Raw genomic sequence first — 23567 nt, forward strand, 5'->3', positions numbered from 1 at the left:
AGATTTTTCAAATTTTAATGTTTCAATTCATGATGTCTCTTAATATTAAACTCCTTAATTAACTCCTTAAACTCCTTAACTTTCTGCACTAAAACAGCGCACCATCTCTGCTTTTAGACTCTTTGGCACGTTTTTCTGCGCTAGAAATGCGCACCCTCTCCACTTTTAGACTCTTTGGCCCGTTTTTCTGCGGTACAACTGCGCACTCTCTCCGCTTTTAGATTCTTTGGCCCGTTTATCTTCTCTAGAAACGCGCACCTTCTTCGCTTTTAGACTCTTTGGCCCGTTTTTTTTGCGCTAGAAATGCGCACCCTCTCCGCTTTTAGACTCTTTGGCCCGTTTTTCTGCGCTAGAAATGCGCACCCTCTCCGCTTTTAGACTCTTTGGCCCGTTTTTCTGCGCTAGAAATGCACACCTTCTCCGCTTTTAGACTCTTTGGCCCGTTTTTTTGCGCTAGAAATGCGCACCCTCTCCGCTTTTAGATTCTTTGGCCTGTTTTTTGCACTAGAAATGCGCACTCTCTTGGCTTTTAGACTCTTTTGCCCCGTTATTCTGCGCTAGAAATGCGCACTCTCTCCTCTTTTAGACTCTTTGGCCCGTTTTTTTTCTACTAGAAATACGCACCGTCTCCGCTTTTAGACTCTTTGGCCCGTTTTTTGCGCTACAACTTCACTCTCGCCGCTTTTAGACTCTTTGGCTCGTTTCTGACACCTAGCGTTCAAACTTTGAATCTCACATTATAAAAACCTGCTTAACAGCGGGCCAACTTTCATTCTAAAATACTTTGTGGGCCTCTCCAAAAAAGTAAACGGGCCGCAAATGGCCTGCGGGCCGTGGTTTGGACACCCCTGGTTTATGAAAAGCACGTGTCCAACGCAGTGTATCTACTTCTTGTGTCAAGAATTTAAACATTACAACATGACGTGCCTGATTTAACTGCCTTAAGTGACATCTCACGCCCTGCTATGTGACTACTGTACATGCGCACATCATGTTGGCGATGCTTAGAAGATATATCTTGCAGCCCTACTTTATATGCATTTCAATTCACCATATTTTTTCTTCCTCTTATAAAGCTATCAGTTACCACAGTCCTATTTATTTGATTTATTCATGAGAATGACAGGGTGCTATTAGAGCAAAAACAACATCCACTACAAATAATAATAGTAATAAAAACATGCAGAATTCAGAAACATCGCAATGGCAACCATCAGGCTTAATATCGCTAAATCATTCCCTGGGCTGTGCTTCACAGTTACAGATTATTCAGCTGTGAGAGTAAAAGATCTGTCCTGTCCCACTCTTTCACTCTTTCGCTCTCCATCATCCTCCACGTTAGTGCATTCCCCGCTTTGTAGCACCCAGACCCAGGAGATTTGTGGCCCTAATTTCCTTAAGATCCACCATAAAACTGCCGGCTTTGTCTGCAGGGGGACCGTAAGCTTGAACTGAGGGGTGAAATATGGCCCCTGCTGTCACAGTATCACTGACGGAGGAGGCCGGCGGAGAGAGAGTCAGCGGCTGTGGGGTGGACACACCTCTGCTCCTCTCTGTTCAATAGCTGGAATATGGGAATATGTCAGAGGAGTATATGGATGATGTTTGTGCATGACCAGAGACATGAGCATCATATCTACAGAAACATCGAGAACGCTCCATCATAAATACACTGAGCTCAACACACAGAAATGAGGAAATGAGACAGATAGAGACTCCTGCAACAAATATTCAATTCATCTCACAGTTTCAAGGTGACCTTAGAGCAATACAACAGCCATGAAAACAGATGGTATCAAGCGCGATGAGAAGGAAATAAATATGTAGCCATCTGCGCGTGAATGCATTTTAAAAAGAATGGAGATCAAAAGGTACAGCCGTTTTACCACAGCCCGTCTCGTTGGCTGGATAAATCGCATGTGGGTCTAATTTCACATTGACTTGGAAAAGTGTGCCTTTACAGGAATTGTTTATCAGCCACTCATTAACATATAAATTAGGTGTTCAGAGAGCCAGATCATTTCAGGCTTAGGCTTTTTAAAATGTAAAATGAGACACAGAACCCGCAATAGTTGAAGGATTCATGCTGTTTTATGCAGCTAAACAGCCATGAGTTTTATGAAAATCATCTGTGAACTGCTTGCGTGGAGCTGAAGCGTAAAATGAGCTGCATTTATGGGAATCAAGTACCTGACAATAACATCATGGCCTTTCTGAAAACCAATGAATACCAACACTGCAGTAAAGAGGGAGGGGGCTTATCACAATACACTGACATACCAGAAATCCCGCGATAGCATTAATATATGTTCACTGATCAACAGTTTCAATGGGCGACTATACCCTTTAATACACAGACACAGGGCAGTCATGGCTTGAATATTAAATAAATGGTCTTGTGATCAGAGGTTTGCCAGTTTGATCCCCTGAACTGACAGCACACCACACAAGACATGCCCATAATGCTCTTAAGCAAGGCACCTAGCTAGGGCAGCCCACCACTACAGGTATGTGTGCTCACTGTCCTCTAGCCCTTGTGTGTTCACTACTGTGTGTATGTGTGTGTTCACTGCACGGATGGGTTAAAGGTGGAGGCCAAATTCCTATGTGTGCAGCACAAATAGTAACTGAGTGATTGTTCATCCTTCTTGCAAAAAATGAAAAAGCTTTCAATAACGGTTCCATACAATCATACTCAAGAAGAACCACACTGGATCCATGAGTGGCTAAGGGGTAATGAAGAAAAAAAAACAAATCTCCAAATAAGCACAAATAAGATAAATAATTTTATACAATATGATAAAAACCTAAACAAAGCATCGGCATTTATTTTTAACACTAAAAAAACACAGCATGCTGCATATTCACATATTTATGTGTCTAAGTATATTAATAATAAGCATAAGAAAATTGCACTCATCTTGGTATTTTGTTGACTCTGCACTAGATTACATTATGTAAGATGCCGTTTATGACTTATTATGCTGTTTATGACTAATTATGATGTTTCTCCTACATTTTTTGCACAAGACTGTACTGTAGTGAGTTCCATCCAAGCTGTTTCCATACAAAAAAAGCTATTTACGTTTTATTTGGAAATTAAAACACAAACAGGTGGAAACATGTGTAGCAGGTGTGATATATAAACATATATATATATCACACGACTTTGGACTGTGGAATCTTACAGCACTTCATATTTCAAGCACTTCATGCTTCCCTCTGCTGACAACTTTTATTGAGATGTGGATTTTATTTTCCAGCAGGACGTGGCACACTGCCCACATTGCCAAAGTACCATTTGATCTTTTATAATATTCAAATTTTCTGAGACACTGATTTTGGGGTTTTCATTGTTTCAAACTCCTAGCCATCCTCCAAAAGTTCTCCCACAGATAAAGGCTGAAAGCAGCCTGAGCCACCCTGCCTGCAACACGTGTCTCTCTGAAACGCTCCCTCAGAGAGGTCATAAAGCTGCAGCTCCGCAGGAGGGGAATCAGAGCACACACGCCCGGGGGGCACCACGCACAAAGACCCTCAGAGCCGGCCAGTGTGTGAGTTATTACTCAGAAAGTGCTCAGAGAGCACAGGTGGACAGAGCTAATCAAAAGAGTAAAAAACATGTGATTTTTCACATGGGGTGATGGAATAAAAAGGAATGTAAAAAGGAATCCAAGTATCATGACTTGAATAGAATAAATGTTAGATTTATTAGATTATTATTTTCTTCTTACTTATTATTATTTATGTTACTGTTAAATTAAGACCCTTTGAGTAGTAGAACATTGGGCTGTTAGACTATTATTACATCATAGGATTATTAAACTACAAGATCATTAGGGTTATGCATAATTAGACCAGACTATACTTAAATAGACTAGGCTAGATTTTTTTATCGTAAAATTATTAAACTGCCAATTGTTTTTCTGACCTTTAAACTATTTCACTCATAGATAATCGAACAGACAAATTATTACATTGGCAGATAATTATATATTCAGATTTTTTAATAAGACCATGCACTCCATGAATTATAAAGTCTGATCAGGAAGAAGTGGATAAGGAGTTGGATGGATGGAATAATTAATTGATAATAGGGCTGCAACAATTCATCACTGTAATCAACAACATTGATTAGAAAAAAATGTTGTCACTAAAGATTAGTACTTTCCACATCTAAACATTTTCTGTGTTAAAATATCATGTTATGTTGTTGCTTTCAACTTAAAATGATGGAGCACATTGCAAAAATAATAGTTATCAGATTAACCAGCGACCAAAATAATCATTAGTTTCAGTTCCAATGAATAATAGATTATCATGCTGTTAGATTTTTTGAATTCTTGTCTATTATTATTAGAATGTGATATTGTTAAATTAAAATTCAATTCATAACATTCAATAAACTCTGTGCCCCTTTATAGGCGAAGTATCACATGACAAAAAAAAAAAACCAAAAAAAGGCATATTATTTATATTGCCTTGTATGTGTATTGTAAAATCCAGGATGATTCAGATGAGCTTGATTACATTACAAATCTGGTACTAATTTAAAATAAGACTACCCTCATAAAGGGTTTATAAATGCCTTATAAATAAGTTTACTAAATATTATTGATTAGGTTATAAATGCTTTAAAAATATTAATAAGCAGTGGCAACACATTAATTAAAAGAGCAACAGTTTAATTAATTGTTGTTTACTTACTCATTTAATTCAATTTAGTCATCTAATTTACAGTAAATAGTTACTTACAAATATATTAATATGACAGGTTTAATTCTGACTGATGGAAAACACAAAGTAAGATCCGTATCTAGAAAAATCTGAGGTTTAAATTATAAGTATAAATTAGTGTGGAACCAATATTTTGCACATTTTCCACTCACTGTTGCCATTTTCTATTTATTTATGTACTTCTATTTGTTGTTCTATTCTATTAATGGGTTTTAAAGTATTTGCAACCTATTTAATAACTAATAATAAAGGCCTTTATTAACCATTCATAAACCCTTTATACAGGTAGTCTTATTTTAAAGTGGTACCAACAATCTTAAAGTTTTGCGTGAAGAAGAATCGCATCATGCCAGCATCACTCCAGCGGTGGAAGACTTTTGGTGGACGCGTTTGAGACGGACAAATGGTGGACTCCTCTGCGGGTTGCCAGACGGAGACAGTTGCGTACACAGCCAAACACCTGAGCAAACTCGCCCCCCGTGACAAACAGCCACCTGTCTCGCTCCACTCAAGCATGGAGCTGACAGGCACTGCTGAACAAGCGAAGGAGGGAGGAGCTGACAGATTTCGTACGTAATCACAGCCATCAATCACAGCAAACAGCAGCGAAACAATTTACTAGGAGCCTTCTGACAACACCAGAACAATCGAGTGAACAGTTGAGTCTCGGCCCTTACACAGGTTTAAAAACACATTCTTACATCCAGGTTCCTGAAGGGTTCTAGCTAAATGTTTTAATTCATACCGAACTCTCACATCATCCTACAACATATGTTTTTTTTAAAGGCATGTAACTGATTTACAAAAATGATTTTTTACAAAAACATAATAAAAGTTTTTTTTTTTTTTTTTTACGGTAAATTGGTTCCATATGTACGTGAAGTTAGTGAATTTATGTGGACATGTGAATTGTGGAAGTAACAATGGGTTTAAGTTGAAAAAACAGTATATAACAGTATGTAACAGAAAAAAAACTTGAGAACAGGTAAATGTTGTAACAATAAAACATATCATAGGGCCTGGGTGATCTCATCTAATCTAAAATACACTCACCAAGCACTTTATAAGAACCACTGTTCTAATACTGGTTAGTCTATCCCATAAATTCATGCATGAATCCCACAACACAAAAAAAAATCATTCCTCTAAAAGTCTGATCCATAATAAAATGATAGCATTATATTTATTGTTTATATTTTTTACTCATATATTTTATAGTTTTCTCTTTTCTTTTAATTGTCTTTTTATTGTTATTTAGTTACTTTTTTAGTTTTCATATTATTCCATACAATTTATTGCTGCTTGTTACTTTAGAATCTTTGTCTTAACAATAGTAATTTGCAATACGTTGGTCTTTTTTACGTTTCCTGTGGCTCTTGGCTGCATTAAAAATGAGGGTCCCTATTATTTAATGTATTTATGAGCTTACATAAAGAATGATGATGAACAACATTTGAGACATGTTCATGAAATCAGTTTGAGATGACTTTTGCTTGTTGATATGGCTTTTTGCTTTTTTTTTTATATCATTGCTTCACATTGCATAGACCCATGGATTAGATTAGGTCCGTGGATTCAAGCTGTTGTTGCCAAATTCAGACCCTACCACCTGTGAGCCTCAGCAGACACTGAGATTCATCAGACCAGGCTCCATGTTTAAGCTTGTGCCCACTGCAGCCTCAGCTTTCTGGTCTTGGCTGACAGAAGTGGACCCTAGCATGGTCTTCTGCTGCTGTAGCCCCTCTAACTGAAAGATAAAAATGTTGGGCATTCTGGGATGCTTTTCTGCTCATTCAAATTGTACAGAGTGATAATCTTAGTTACTGTATGATGGCAACATCAGGTGCTGGCAGACAAATGGCACACTAGACAACTACATATATGCACTGTAACAATGCTATGCAATATAAATTCTAAACACAAACAAAAAGTGTAATTTGCATGCTTAATGTATGTTTCTTAACCTAGTAACAAACCCATTTGATATAAAAAACTCTTTTAGATGGTTCCTTATATAATACCTAACTGTGATACTAAAAATGGTTCAAAGAACTCTTTTTGCTGACAGTCTAGATAAAAGGCTGATCAGCAGGTTGACTGCAGTAAGATACATCATGTTCATTCATGTCTATGTTAACATCTGTATTAAATGTGGTTCTTGCAGTTTCTCCTGAGAGAACGTGAGCGTTAGCGCGTGGAGAGGTTTAGCAATTGACTTCAGAACAAAGGAAGTGAACAACTTCTTCACGGTTAGCTTGTTTTCTTGACGCATTTTGCCTTCACAGCGCAAACAGACCGTTCCTTTCATTTCTCTTCAACGGCTCCAGGCAATATGACTACTGTACTCCCTCACTTCTTAAAAATATCAGAGTCTTTAGTGACAAACAAGTAAAATACCATGTCTTCACACTATTAACAGGCCGTTCTATGTTAAAGAAAAACTGTTCTGAGCTGCCATTTCAATATCTCATGTGTGATGTTTTAATATCAGTCTTACAATAGTTCCCATCAACACAAATATGCGAAAGATTTGAAGGGTTACAATTTTTTATAACAATTTTATTATATAATAATAGAATTTTATGATTTCTTATCTTTAATATTTAATGTAATTTAATATCCATTATTAACGAAATTACTAATATTAACTAAACAAGATATTTCTAAACAAAGCTTTTTTTTGTAGATAATGCAAACAAACATGGATTTACACTTGGTAGACAAATGCATCTCTGGTTAGTCAGACTAAAATTCAATAAAGAATTTGCAAAATGCAGAATATGTAAAAACTTATTTTTACTTGTTTAAAAAAACACAAAATACAATAATATTTATTTAACATTAAATGAGACAAAACATGACTTTTTATTCATTTCAAAAATATACTACTGCAACAAAATATATTTTAATTATTTTTATTATGATTATTACGTTTTTCCTTGCTGTATCCCAATTCACTAGCCGGGGCAGTGGTAGTGTACTGTCCCGCGACCGTGTCTACATGGGTTCGATCCCATGTGAGGAGCGGTGTGTTTATTTATTTATTTTTTCCTTTCCTCTTGGGCTTACATGCTTTGAATTCAACTGTTCTGCCATTGGGTTCAACAACCCTCTGGGCTGGAGAGCTACTAGTCTGTAGCACTCCATCCCATTACACTTCATTTTTCAAAACAGATTTTTTTTGTGGCCTGCCACGTAATGACCCGCAGCCAAACTTAATTGTCGACCCCTGCTATATAGTAACACCATTACATTGTTCGGATATAGTACTAATACATTCCAGTATACTGTTTCTACATGAATCTGCCTGTCATCTATACTTAAATACCATGTTCATGCTTGGTTTTACGTCCAAAAAACTAAAGCACAGACACTTGATTTTACACAATTCAACTTAGTGAAAGAAGAGCTGAAAAACACAAGTGGGAATATGGGTCAGTCATCAGAGATCAAATCATTATCGTTTAAACCTCTGCTTCTACTAAAACAAACCTAAGATTTATGTCAACCAGCTGTGTGTCTGTCAGCTTCTGAGAGAGAGCAAGAGCGAGTGAAAGAGCTCGGAGCTGTCTTCACTCACATCATAATATCCTACACAGGTACTTACCCCTCTCAGCAGCTTCTCCTCAACCCCTCCACCACTGCTCTCGCTGGGTTACAGTACTGCATGTCCATCACTGTAATGTGACAACACCTGATTTAGCTCATCAACTCGCTGACTGACTGAGAGAGTAATTATTGGGTGCAGCAGGTACCTGAGCTCCTGAATGACTCAAACACACAGAACAGCTCTGAGAACATTCCTGCAGGGTCAAATGTGAAGCTGCTGGTAAAGACAAGAAGGCCTGAAGAGAGATCGGCAAATATGCCTCTTACTGACAAATGATGGATATTCAGCAGTCTAAACGAGAGAAAAAAAGGCTGATTCAGTAAAGCTGGTTGCCTGGGTTATGTCAGAAGGGGCACCATTACCCCTGACCCATGAGAACGTCAGGACAAGTGTAGGAGCTGAAGGAGTTTATTTAGCCCAGCATCTGTCCTTGGCCTGGTCTGCACAAAGATCACTGTAAATGCTGCTACCCAGGGGACCTCCACTCATCTGTTTCTGCTTCTCAGGGCTATCAGCACTTCCAAATACATCACACCACAGGATTCAACCTATACTTCTACTGCACACTCTAGTATGAACTGACTGTGCTTCCTATTAGACCACTGTACACCATCATATATACAGTAGGTCAATATGAGAATTCTGTCCAGAAAAAAAGCATAAGAATAAAACTGCTTTACAGTTGTTTATACAAGATTTTACATTTACATATAAAATAATGTATAGCAATAATAACCAAAGACGTTCACTATCAGTATTTAATTAGATAGTTTAATTAGATGAACACAACACACACTTTACAAGCCATGGGAATTCATGGTAGGCTGTTCCAAAGTAAAGGGCCCTTCATGTACAGCCTAGAAATGTAGGCTACATCTGTGGCGATTTTAAGGACGCAACTGATGTATCCATCCAGGCTGCAACTTACCTACTGTTCTGTGCACATTTACAACATACAGCGGAAAAATAGCACCATGAAAATAGCAAAAAAACAAAGCTTTTGAAGCAAAGTTTCTTGTATATTACACAGTGCAATACACTCCAGTAAAAAAAAATCACTTCACTGGTTTCACACACACATCAAATAAGCCAACACACCAACACATCATCCTCATTTAATCCAAGCTAGAGGGGACAAACAAGACTACAGTTACTAGAGCAAAATTAGCAAACTACAAAACCCAAGACTCCCTATTCTCTAACATTTTGTTATAAATACACATGCACCTTCTTCTTTTCATTTTTGAATAGTAAAAACAGTATGGATACTTTCACCTTCTTTTTCAGTAACTGAAACTTCAGTTGTAATAGTTGGATCTTTATAGGTGAACTTGCTTTTGGAGATGCAACACCAAGTGATTTTGATGATATCCAAACAACAAAATGTCCAAAAAATGATATAGTGACAAATTTAAACTACAAAACATTGTCACATCCTTATCCTTACCTTTAAGTTCAATTCGTTTTTTTTTTCCTATAACATTTCCATTTTCTTAAAAGAGTGATGTAATAGCTAAGAGTCTATAACCTCCTGTGTACTAGAAGAAAGTTTTGATTTATAAAATATCGTATTGATATCAAATGTTCATTACAATATTTCATTGTAACATAGGCATTTTAAACTCCCTAAGACCCGCCTCCCAATTTGACTTACTAAAGTTTCTGTTTCATTACTCCACATGGTCTCGCTATTCAAATGAATAGGGTAAACCAAGGGGTGAAGAATACTGGTTATCAAATTCTGTGAGACTTACATTAATCAATCCATAATTCCTGGTATTTGATTACTCAGGAGTACTTTATCATAATCAGTAACACAACCATGAAGTATCATAGAGAACTGGCTTGTGAGATATCAAGAAATATCACAGAATCAAAGTACTGTGATATCTTCGTTTTTGAGGCCAACCAATGGTGATAGTTTCATAGTATCGACAGAAGCATCTACAGTAGTTTCCTGGCAGGAGACCGAAACCTGATGGATCGTCAGACTAGAGCACAGGATTGACTTTTTTAGGCCCACCGAGAGTCAAGTGCTGAGCTACTAACTCTGTAGTCAACTCTATACTAAACTGCACTGTTGATTTCTCACGAGAGCTCTGGGGTGAACAAGCCAGCTTTAGAGCTTCACTTCTCATGTTCAGTTACTGTAAACTCTCTTTTAGGCATGCTGGACAGAGTCATGTATGTAACAGAAAGGTCAAAACTGTTCTGCTGTTTTTTTAAGGCTTTTGTTCACAGAGCGGTGGGGTCAGAGAATAGTGTGTGGAGAGTGCAGATGCCCGTGTTGTTAAACACATCAGCATCAGCATCCCATCTCCACCAGCCATGCTGGACAACAAGCATAACAATTGCCTTGATCTGGACACAGCAAAAACAGACAAATGAAGGAATCACACTTTTCCTATAAAAATGTATATAAATGTACTGAAAAGATTTTATTATCTGGACAGACTTAACAAAAAAATAAACATTATACACTGACACTGAACTACTATTGTGGATGTGATTTCAGATACAATCGATTGTCAGATCACATGGACAATTCTAGCCAGATGCTGCCGGCCATTAAGATTACCATCCACTGACTGTCTGTTCACTGTGGGTGGTAATGTTTTTACTGACGTATTCCCGGTACACACGTGACGCTGTGGATCAAGGAATGTTAAACGTCCACACAACATCCACAAATAGGAATGGAATGTATTCTAATGATAATTCACGTTGCCTTGCCATGCACATATTGGCCAGTGTTCAATTTCACTCACAGGATAACACCTCACATGATAATGGGACATATTATACCTATGTTTATACAAGGTTAGAGTAGATCTATGGGCTATACAAAACATGATCATGAAGTTCTTTGCACAAAAATGCTCCCATAAAGAGCTCTAGCTCCAGCTCTATTCTTACCGGTTTCAGTCTCTTTCAGAATGAGCCGTTTAAGTAATCTGTCAGTGTTAGAAATAAGTTTAGTTAGTGCTAAATGGAAAAATATAAACAAGCTTCTTCATGCTTAACTGCAATAGAAGCACAAAACTCATTATTTGAAAGTACCCACATCTCCCTGACCTGCTGACTTGCCACAACCAGTAGGTACAGATTCTTCTGTCAGACGAAGTCTACAGGATAAACCTGCTCTGTACTGTCTGAGGTTCTCAACACAATTGGCGAATGGCTAATTGGCGATTCTTCAAGTGATATACAGGGTGGGGTTCTAGGGGGAGTTGATGGGTGAGGGGTGTTGCCAGGGTGGTTCTATGCATGTTTCCTTATTGTGACATCACAATAAGGGAGCCATCCTAGCAGCTCATAGAAGCATATGATTCCTGACACCAAACTCTACTGACTCTCAACTGACTTGCAGATAATGTATGGATTTTTTTTTTCGCTCTTGTAGTGTTTATAGGTTTATAGGTATAGTCGAGATCCAAGGGTAAATACAAAAGCATGCAAAAAAGTGAGTTTGGCATAATACGTCCCTTTTAAATGTGCATCAAATTCATGTTTTAAATGTTGTGCATAACATATGACACTGATGTTTCTGGTGCATTTATTCGCCAATCAAATTTGTCAATGAATTATTTACTAATGTAGGAATTGTGATGTTCTCATATCGCTCGAACCTCTATATAGTTGACATTATGCAAGCATGGTAAAACTGTGCTGGTCTGATCTGCAAGCCTCTGCTTTTTTCAGTCTCTGTTTGTTTCTTAAGTGTATTGATTGATTCAAATCCCAGTAACAGCCTCTCACAGCCACTGCCTGCCTGCATGCTAGATAAAACCTCAGTCCACTGACTGACCACTCAGGCGTCCACTGCAGAGCAGGGTTTTCAAGCTCAGCCTAGAAAAAAAACTACGGTATGTGCTGGAATCCAACTGAATAAACACACTGTTATATAAGACACATGCAGAGCAGGACATATGCCTCTTCTTCCTTATTCTCCCACACATGCATACAGCATGTGTGCAACAAACACCCATATACACACACACACACACAGATATAGCCTGTATACTCACTCCTACATACACACACACACTCATATACTGTACACACACATGCATGCATACAGGCACATACATGCAGGGAAACAGAACTGAGAGGGTCCTTGACTCAGGATCTCGTGCATTCACACAAAAGGAGACCCTGGAGTGCAGAAAGTAAGAAATCACAGCTCCATACCTTCAGCTCAGCGCTCAGTTCTCTCCTCGGCTGCAGTCCGTGCTTCTTCCCTGATATCCTACACCATGTCTGAGCGCGCGCGCCTGTCCGACAGCACCGACTGCCCCAGCCAGAGGGGCGGGGCTAAGTGCGAGGGAGGAGATCAGCATGAATTAGCGGTAAAAAGGAGGCACGTGACTTTACATATCCAATCAGATGCGTCTGTTTTAGTTTAGCTCTCCCTCGCTGTTCCCGCCCTCACTAACTGGCTTTGGTTCTTTAGCTGTATATTAGAGTAGCTGTGATACACAAGCCCATTAAAAACAATACAACAAAATGCATTTTAAGATGGTAAGTCTATATTTTTTTGAGGTACCAAGTTGTTATTTTGAGGTGCTAAATCATTATTTTGAGTTAGTAAGTCATTATATTGAGTTAGTAAGTCATTATATTGAGTTCGTAAGTCATTATTTTGAGACGCTAAGTCATTAATTTGAGTTAGTAAGTCATTGTTTTGAGATTAATTTATAAATTCATTAAATTAATTTGAGAGAGTAAGTCATTATTTTGAGATGCTAAGTCAATGTTTACGAGATGCCAAATCTTTATACTGAGATGCTAAGTCATTATTGTGAGTTAGTAAGTCATTATTTTAGGATGCTAAGTCATTACTTTGAGAGAGTAATTCATTATTTTGAGATGCTAAGTCTCTATTCTAACATGCTAAGTCATTCATTTTGGGATACTAAGGCATTATTTTGAGATGTTATGTCATTATTTGGGGGATACTAAGTCATTATTCTGAGATGATAAGTCATTACTTTGAGTTAGAAAATCTTTATTCTGAGATGCTGAAACATTATTTTTGGTATGGCAAGTCATTATTTCGAAATACTAAGTAATTATTTTGAGATTCTAAGTCATTATTTTATTTTTATTTTTATGAGCAAGGCTATAAGGACATGGTTGGGGGTGCCGCGTTGCCTTAGTAGTGTGGCGTGTTGTGGGAGAGGGATGCTGGAACTGCCGTTGACGAGCTTGGTTGAGGAGTTCAAATGTGCTAAGGTAGGACGTGAAATGCAGTTGTTAGGGTCAAAAGACGGGCTGGTTAAAGCAACAGCACCAGTGACTAGGTCTGGGAGAAAGTGGAATGCTCGAGAAGCTACTCAAGCCACAAGGAGGGCACTGGAGCACAGGGATGTTGTGGGGCAGGTGCAAAATGGGAGGGCAGGATTAGGTTTAGGTGATTCTTGGAAAGCATTCGGCAAGGCCACATCACCTGAGAAAAGGCGTATGGTTACAGGGTTTATTCGTGAGCAGGAGGAGGAAGCAAGGAGGGCAAAAGCAGCAGGGCAGAGTAAACAGGGGCAGTGGATGAGATGGGAAAGTGTAGAGAAGCGGAGAATCACCTGGCGAGAGTTATGGGGATTGGATACAGGCCGTATAAAGTTTCTTTTGGGAGCTACATATGATGTTCTGCCAACGCCACAAAACCTTGCTCAGTGGGTGGGTGAGGATCCAAGTTGTAAGCTATGTGCAGGAAGTGGCACGCTGAAGCACATTTTGTCGGCATGTAAGGTGAGTCTATCCCAGGGGCGCTACACATGGAGGCATAATCAGGTACTTAGATCTCTTGCAGGTGCACTTGATAAGAAACGGTTAGAAGTTAATAACATGCCCGTGGTAGGCTGCAGTAGGGTAATCACGTTTGTGCGTGAGGGGCAGCATAGTGGAGAAACAGCACAGTGCTTGAAAACTGCTGGTAAGTGGGCCAATGCACGAGATTGGAAGTTATTAGTGGATGTAGGTAGTAAACTGCAGATCCCAGAGTGCATTCTGGTTACAACCTTGATGCCGGATGTAGTGTTGTACTCTGAAAGTAAGCGGATAGTGTATTTTATAGAGCTGACTGTTCCGTTTGAAGACGAGGTAGATGGAGCTTATGAAAGGAAAAGGCTGAAGTATACAGACTTGGTGGCTGAGGTGAGAGAGCGTGGGTGGCAAGCGTATATTAGACCGGTAGAGGTAGGTACTAGAGGCTTTGTTGCGAAGTCTGCCACAAGACTGCTGTCTGAATTCGGAATTAGAGGTCGTGTGTTAAGGACTGTAGTGAAGGAGTTGTCAGATGTAGCTGAAAGATCTAGTCAGTGGTTGTGGTTCAGAAGGGCTGAGGCTGTGTGGGGAAGGGAGTGAGTTTGTGCTTCTACAGCAAGCTTGGAGGGGGGTGGGTCTGGGACGCCAGACTTCACTGTTGAGCCTTCTGGAGGTGTCGTGGGCCTAATTCAGCGAAACACTGACGAAGGAAGGTGCCTGCCTGATGACCCCTGAGAAGAGCTTGCACTGAAGTTTGTGTTAGAGTTTGGATGAAGGGGATTGGTGTGGTCCTGCTCTTGTAATAATTTGTCTCATGAGTTTTTGTAGACGTCTGAGTACTTGGCAGTTGAGGCACGGACCATGAACATAGTTCGCTATGCTTCTGGATTCTTGTCGTGCCAGTATCAGATGGTAGTGGTTGCTGTGTTCTGCTCACGCAACTTATAATGTGATTTATTGTGTGTGATTGTGCTTAGGTAAGTGTGTTGTTGCCATAGTTAAAGGAAGTGAGCTTAGATTAAGGAGGGATTCTGTTTGTTCATAGGTTATTTTTTGGTAGGTCTGTTACTTGGCAGTTGAGGCAATGGACCATGAACATAGTGTTAGGCTGTGCTTCTGGATTCTTGTCGAGCCAGTATCAGATTGTGGTGGTTTTGCTATTGTTGTTAGTTGAGTGAGTAGTAGATCCTGGCTGAGCCCTATGCATAACCCCAGCTGTTAGGTGCAGGATTTGTCAATTTCCTGTATTATATTACTACTAAGTTAGTAAGTCATTATTGTAGGATGGTAAGTCATTATTCTGAGATGCTAAGTCATTATTTTGAGATATTAAGGCATTCATTTGAGATACTATGTCATTCATTTGAGAAACTAAGTCATTGTTTTGAGACACTGCATCATTATTCCTACACATTAAGTCATCTACCAATGTAAACAATACATCCAAAGCCTGGAAGTTTGTAGACGTATGGCCATGATGCTAACAGCCAGGCTTGGCAAGCGTATTGCTGAGATGCTACCAGGGATGTCTGCCAAGAAATACAGGTTAGTATCAATGGTAACAGCCAAGTTTGATGGGTTCTGAGCTGCAGTGTTAACAGATACAGCAGCTGGGCTTGGTGAGTTTGGGGCAGGTTTGTTGCGACGCTAACAACCAGCATTGCTCCACAGTGTTCTAATTCTAACATTGAAAAGCGGATGCAGCTGCACCTTCAGACTAACACATCACACGGCCCTTCTGCAAAACAAGGAACATAAAAATAAAAAATAGTAGAAAAAGAAGGTTTGCAGCCAGGCTAGGCTAAGATGTGAGCCACTGTAAATTTATGTGTTCAGTCTGACACCTGGGTAAGCCAATGTTCTTCCCTGTATATGTTTACTACCCTTCATTTTAAACTCTCATTACTGGGGGTTAGTAGCTTACACCAGCTGACCCAAGCCCTGAGCCCTGCCTTTATGATCCCTCTCAGCAGCGAGTGTTAGGAGGCAATCACGGCTGAATGGTGAGGGTTTAAAGGGGCATGATTTGTCTGGAAGCACCTCTCCTCCCAGCCGGACTCAGATATGGCTGATGTGTTTGCCGCCGCGGTGTGGGGTAATAAAGGGTTTCGGAAATTAAGAGGGATGGCGCTGCACTGAAGGCGGTTAAGTGATGGAGTGCGTAATGGTCTGGGACACACAGGTGCATAGGCAGCACTGAGCTAATTAGACAGGTCGGAGAACAGCGAGGGAAATGAAGGAGGTGATTGTGCTATTTTCTGCTCTGATAATAACTTCCTTATGCTGCCTTTCCTAGCATGTTTCAGAACCAATACTTCAAATCAATCACTCTGAAGCAGCAGTGTATTTCCCAGGATGGAGAAAAGTAATGCATATGAAACAATGAACAAAAGGCACTGTTCAGAAATAACAATACACTGTTATTATACAGAAAATGATCAGAAATTAGTGTTTCTTTTAAACCTAGTTTCTTAGCTGTATCAGTATAGACAATTACATTTCTAAATTCATACATTAAACACCCAATTATATATAAATCCAATGAGAAAATGCTTCAGCACCCAACGGCTTCAGCAGGCTTTCAATAATAGGTTTTTGAAAATGGGCTTTCAAACCCTTCGGTATTCAAGGGTTCTTTACTAAAAGCAATGCTCTTATTCATAAAATATACATATCTCAAGCTTTAAAAAAAGGCTTTGGATATGATTATTTGCCCTGTTACAGAATTTTTCAAATTAGTCATCTTATGTGACCAATGTTATATTTAACTTTATGTAAGAAGGAAGAACATATATATTTAAGTGGAGGTCTGTATAAGAAGAGCAGTGTCCTGTCCTCAATGGAAGGAGTTAAACAAGCCTGATGGCTCTGGGGATAAAGGATCTCCTCAGTCTGTCCATTGAGCAAACTTGTGACAGCAGACTGAACACATAATTTAAATTGAACTAATAATTTCTTATTATTCATTTGGATAATTTATGTTGGCTCATTCATCAATATAAACAACATATTTAGAAAACAAAAAATGAGAATCAGCCAAATTGGTGACACAAGGTTTCCTTAAAATTAAGTGATGACATTCATTGACAAGCAAAAGACATAGGTCAGTATGTAAATTGGTCATGAATTGTTACCTCATGGAGTGGCTAGGGAACATCAACACCTGTACAGTATAAGTTGTGAGGTGTTATCTTATGAGTGAGGTTTAACTTTGGCCAGTGTGCTCAATGCCAAGCAACGTGAATTTAAGTGAGGTCTGATAGTGGGTGCCAGATTACATCATTACCTCCCACAGTCATGATCATGACTGGTGGTATCTGGCTAGAAGTGTCCTTGTGAACAGACAAACAATAAATCATATCCATATTCAGTGCTGGAAACCTCACATGTAATATCCCACAGTCAGTGCAGCTGCGTTCTTTAACTTTCATTGGACCTGGTAAAAGTCATGGGATATGATACTAGTCTCATTTAAAGTGTATTTTAAGTTTCAAGGTCTAAGCTGTGCCTTTGCTTAAGTACCAGGAAATGACATTTTTGACCCTGGTGCTTGACCACATGCTACAGATGTGATAGACTAAGGTTAGGTGGAAAAGTGCTGAGGTAATGAGGCCCATTTACTGTGACTGTTTGTCAGACACCCCAGAATGTGTCTCCATTAGCCTAGCATTATGTTTCAGCTGTGTTTTTCAAGCGTGCTAAATTACACAACTCTTCACAAAATTAGCCCTTTGGCGTTCTCTTAAGAATGTCAACAACTGTGGCGACCTGCCCTCAAAAACAGCACCACTCTGACGGAGCGTGAAAGGTTTGACCAGTAGAACCAGTCCCTTATACAGAGCCATTCTAGGTATAATAAACATAATAAAATGTTTTTGTACTGTTCAATACTAAAAAATATGTCACCCTGCATTCGGCATGCATCCATTTAACACATATTTGAAGGCTATATTAAAATCTTTTTTTTTTATGCATTTAAACAATCGGTCAATGAAAAGGTTCGTTTAGGACCTAGAAGTGTTTCTTTTATGGCGTAATTCCACAGAACCCTTTCTTTAAGTGCACCGTCTCACTGCTGATCAGAAACAGCAGTCTCGGTGGGCACTTTTAACAGCGCCCCACCTCAGCTTCCTGCAGCCTAATTTACAACTTCCTGTTGTCAGCACTCCTGTTGATACTAATCTCCTGCTTGTTACAATACCAGAAGGACTCTTAGACTCAGCCCGGCTACCATGCGGTAATGGGAACCTCAGGCCAAACACCTAAAGTGACAAACGCTCTACGCTTAAGCAAACGCAGGCTTGTAACACTCTCCTTTTTAATGGATGTTAATCGCTGGTGGAAAGTAATGCTTCCACATAAATCTTGTGTTGCTTGTAGTTGAAAGTGTGTGCAATTATGAAAATAATAATCTCCAAAGTTCTAGGAAAAAAATGTACATTAAAAATTATGAAAATGTAGAACCCCCATATGTATTATACAATATATTTAATGTAAAGCTTATTAAAGTAGCTATGTAAACAGCTTAATCTGACTTCATAGATCAGAGATCTAAACATTTGGTTAAATAAATGAATCGATAGATAAATACAATTAAAAAACACAGGAAAAATAGGTATACAAATAGTGGAAAAAATACAATAGATGGTGCAATTAGCCAGTAAATAATCTACAGAACAAAAGTGCAAGATGCAAATGACATTGTATTTAGGAAAAAAAAACTAGGTGTGCTTATTTACATGAACATATATCTATATGCTTGAAAACAAACCACAGTTCCCAGTGTTTTTACTGTTTTCACAGTATATGCAGATCAGCATCATTCAAAAGCACTCTGTACATTACAGTAATTAACTGGCCGAAGTTTTGCCAGTGCATCTACTGTATAATAAACTGCAAGTAACTTTTGTAACTCATTCAGTCTCATTTTGCATTAAAGGAATTGAGACTTGCTCTTATGGCCTACAACACTGATAACCAGTAAACGATGTTGGTGTTTGAGGGGGCATTATGCTAATAAATGAGCCAATAGGAAAGAAAGTGAGAGATGATGTATTGTAGTAAGTAAAGCAACCTCTTTATGAACAAGTGTTAAACTGATTTTGAACAAAAAACAAGATGCAAAAAGTACAACAGCTGTTCTGTATTTAAAGAAAATGGTACTTTACTTGTAAAATCACATCAGTTTGATACAGTGCACTGATGAAGAGATTCCTGTGTGCTTGCAGGAATCCATCAGAGGGTTGAAGTCAGCAGACTGTGGATCTTCCTCCTAAAGTTGTGATGAAGCTGGACCCCCCTGAGAGTGAAGAAATGGGAGGAGGGGGTCAGACAGGAGGAGTGGAGAGGATGAAAGACAGAAGTTGAAGTGAGAAAAGGGTGGGCATTTACGCTGTCCACCCTAAGCCGCCCGTTTACGAACACCCCTCTCAATGACAGCTTATTCCAGCGGGTGAGGTGTAGTGGATTAGCGCAGGGATTGGCTGAGGATCCATCACTTTTTATGAGGCTGTTGTCATGAGTAGAAAAGGCTCTCGCTCCCACCCAGCTCTGTTTCTTTTCAGCTCTAAACGACCCAGTGTCACTGTAATTGCCCCAATATATATACGAGCGGCCATCCCCTTCCCCACCCAGCTGTCCTGCTCTGGACAGTAAATCAGTCCCACCACTCACACTGTGAACAGGCCTCTGACTGCCCACATCCACACACACACCACAAACACTCACACTGTGACCAGGCCTCTGACTGCCCACATCCACACACACTCACAAACGCACACACACATGCACCACACACTCACTCTGTGACCAGGACTGTGACTGCCCACATCCACACACACATGCACCACACAATCACATTGTGACCAGGCCAGTGACTGCCCACATCCACACGCACCACACAATCACAATGTGACCAAGCCTGTGACTGCCCACATCCACACACACACATGCGCACACTCACATTGTGACCAGGCCTCTGACTGCCCACATCCACACACACACCACAAACACTCACACTGTGACCAGGCCTCTGACTGCCCACATCTACACACACTCACAAACGCACACACACATGCACCACACACTCACTCTGTGACCAGGACTGTGACTGCCCACATCCACACACACACCACAAACACACACTTACACTGTGACCAGGCCTGGGACTGTCCACATCCACACACACACGCACCACACAATCACAATGTGACCAAGCCTGTGACTGCCCACATCCACACACACACATACGCACACTCACATTGTGACCAGGCCTGGGACTGTCCACATCTACTTTTTTTGAATGGTCCATATGTAGAATGACTAAATCATCTACTCTTGAGACATAAAAGCAAATCTGCTGGGATAAACCAATGGGATTGGGCATTTATTTATTCCCTATACTCTCTAATCTCCCACTCACTTACTATTAACTACATGACAATAACAAGGTCATTTATGATCTGATTAGCAACATTTAACCCAAACATCAAACACTTAACCTTCCCTTTACCCAAACACTAATCATTCACTATGTCACAAGCTTTTAATAGGGGTTATCAGGTAGGCACTTTTCTTCATCAGTGTTTCACTGGATTTAAGCCCATAACACCTGTGGAAGGCTCAACAGTGAATTCTGGCATTCCTGTCTCGACCTTCAAACATACGGTGCTCTTTCCCAACTAACCAAAATATCTGTTTGCTCTTCAAATACAATACAATGTCATTCTGTAGAGTAATTACTACAATTCAGTGTGGAAACAGTAATTTATTGCCTACGTCTTCCAACAAAGTCTGCGCTTGTTCATCATTACACTGCCCCTCACAAACACATCTGATTTAACTTTTTACACCAACAATGGCCATATTATTAAATTAATACTATGCACCTTTTTATGGCAAGGGCACTTGCTAGAAATCTTTTTTGGTCAGCCATTGCATTTTTAACTTAATGGCAAAAAAAATCTACTTCTGAGGCAATATTTTAACCCCAAATTCTTTGTTCAAGTAACGAACAAAATGCTACATAGGGCTAGAGTACATATATGGATTTGTTCATTAACACTAGATTCTATATAATGCTGATAAACTATGACCTGGTAACTGTAAAAATATTGGATTGGGCACAAATTAACACGCAAAAATAAATCCATAGTTATTTTTCCGTTATTACCGTTTTGTCTAATGTCCCACTGTGCTGTGCTCCTGAATGCCCATTTTTAGATGCTACATTTATGTTTGTAATGTTAGAATTCTATACAGCCCTACAGAAACCAAACAAGCAAGACTGCTCTGTTATTGTATTAGAATGCTATGCAATACTGTTGAATGAAGAAAGCAAAGTTATAATCTACTTCTAGAAATGTCTCCTTAACGTCTTATTTGCAGAAGCAGTGTAAAATATGACACATTTCCGAGAGATAAATGCCGACATGCAGAACATAAGATCAATATTTTGTGCAATTATGATACACATTATACATTATGCATAGGAAACACTGAAATATTAATGATGATTACCCAAAGCATTGTCCAGAAAAACGCCCTAAGGTTTCCCCAGAGGCGTTTATTAGACTAACTCAGTTTAAGAATCATTTGGGCTTTTTCTCATTACTTGTCATGTGTTCCAGGTCCCACAACCCTTGACAGATGTTTCTGGTGTGAGATCTGATCAGGAACAGATTGGTTTAAACAGGAATGTGTTGATTCACTGCTGCCAGCTTCTGGTCCTAGTTGGTACTACACACTTGTACAGCCTGAAGAAGTAGTGCATCAATAGCTAAACTGATTGATAAACAGATGAATTGATTCAGTTATGTTGGAGCAGGGAAATCCCTGAACTGTGCAGGTCTGCAGTGCTCAAAGCCTGGGAGTCTTAAATGCTAAGCCGATGGTCTCACCAGAAATCTAATTTACAGACTTAAATTTTAACCTAATTATAATCAATCACCAACGACATGTGTGGTGTCCAAAGTTTACTTCTTGGCTAAATCAGCTTACTCTACTCTACAGTTTTAAGTGGTTAAGTAGTTTAGTAAAAGGTTTCCCAGTGATTTCTGACACTGTATGACAAACTGTTTTCTGCACAAGCACACATAATTAGACATATGAAAGTACCAAAATGTTTGGTAACACTGCTTTTAATGAATTTAGTCATCTACGTCAAATTGCACCCATTGCCTGAGTTGCCAGGTTTGTGGATTTCTCGCCAAATTGGGCTTGTTTGAAAATCCAGTAGTGGCAAAAAAATCAGGGGTGGCAGGGTGCATTTTTTGGGCTACTTTTAAAAATTACACTTAAAAATAAGGGGGTGTTGCCATGGATGCAGGGTTGCCAGAGTCCAACAAAGTTATCCAGCCCAAAGTCAAAAGCTTACACTAGCCAAAGTATATGTCTGTCACACGTTTGAAGCAAATGGCAAAACAACGAGTGTACTACGAGTGTACGACTTAGTATTTTGTTTATAAGGGATTTATAATCAGTATTGCTATTTAATTTAAAGTCATTAATAATATTGTGACATTAGTGTTTTATTAGTTCTTTTATAACAGTTTTATATCCCAGTCAAGAATATTTAATAGTAACATAAGTTATCTTCCAGATTCCAGAATTTTCAAACAAGCCCAATTTGGCGGGAAAAACACAAACCTGGCAACTCAGCTTGGATGTTACCTCAACAGAAGATGACATTAAATCAATCTTCCTTGGAAGATATCTGGAAGACAACTTATGTTACTATTAAATGTTCTTGACTGGGATATAAAGCTGTTATAAAAGAACTAATAAAAACTCAAATGTTGCAATATTATGAATAATATCATACTCCATTGTAGTACTAAAAAGGCAGGTGATGACAATTGTGTGTGTGGTTGTTTCCATACTGTTCATTTGTGTGTTTGTGCAATGTGAATGAAAGTGAATGAGAGAGAGTGATGACAGTCTGTGTGTGTGTGTGTGTACTATGAATGGAAGTGTGGTGACGGGGTGTGTCCTGGGAGAGTTATCCTCTGGGCAGGAGGAACAGACAGCTGCTCTCACTTAGTGCTGTCCTTCCTCTTCCATCCTCTTTCTCACTATCTCTCTTTCTCTTTTTCTCCTCCCCTGTCTTTTTTATTACCTTCCTCAGCACATCATGAGTGCTTTAGACAAGGCCAAGATTTCCTCCTCCTCCGATCCCAGTGAGACCACCAGCCTGGTCAGAGGTCCCAGTGATCAACAGGTAAGAATTTGCTTCTTCTTCTTTTTTTATCTTTCTCAATATATACAGCCTATTATTGTTGTCTAAGGTTTAGATACATATTGATTACATAGGAAAATGTGTGAACAATATGATATGGTGATTATATTACTACTTATTGGGATTGTGTGATAAAGGAGTGGATGGTGCATGAATTACACTATTTTAAACAAACCGAACACCTGGAACGGCTAAAGGGTTGGTTATAATTTAAGGCTACAA

At 39.2% G+C, this 23567-nt stretch overlaps 1 protein-coding gene across 3 annotated transcripts in view; it reads right to left on the bottom strand.

Annotated features, from left to right (window-relative positions):
- Window positions 1-12627, bottom strand: part of phc2a (polyhomeotic homolog 2a (Drosophila)) — a 66736-nt gene extending 54109 nt beyond the window's left edge. For all 3 annotated transcript variants that reach the window (XM_022677464.2, XM_007246306.4, XM_022677462.2), the window contains exon 1: window positions 12539-12627. The gene's annotated coding sequence lies outside the window, so the exon portion shown is untranslated. The remainder of the gene's footprint in view (window positions 1-12538) is intronic.
- Window positions 12628-23567: the final 10940 nt, after the last annotated feature.

This window comes from Astyanax mexicanus, chromosome 13, assembly GCF_023375975.1.
Source record: "Astyanax mexicanus isolate ESR-SI-001 chromosome 13, AstMex3_surface, whole genome shotgun sequence".
In the NCBI taxonomy this organism is placed as follows: domain Eukaryota; kingdom Metazoa; phylum Chordata; class Actinopteri; order Characiformes; family Acestrorhamphidae; genus Astyanax; species Astyanax mexicanus.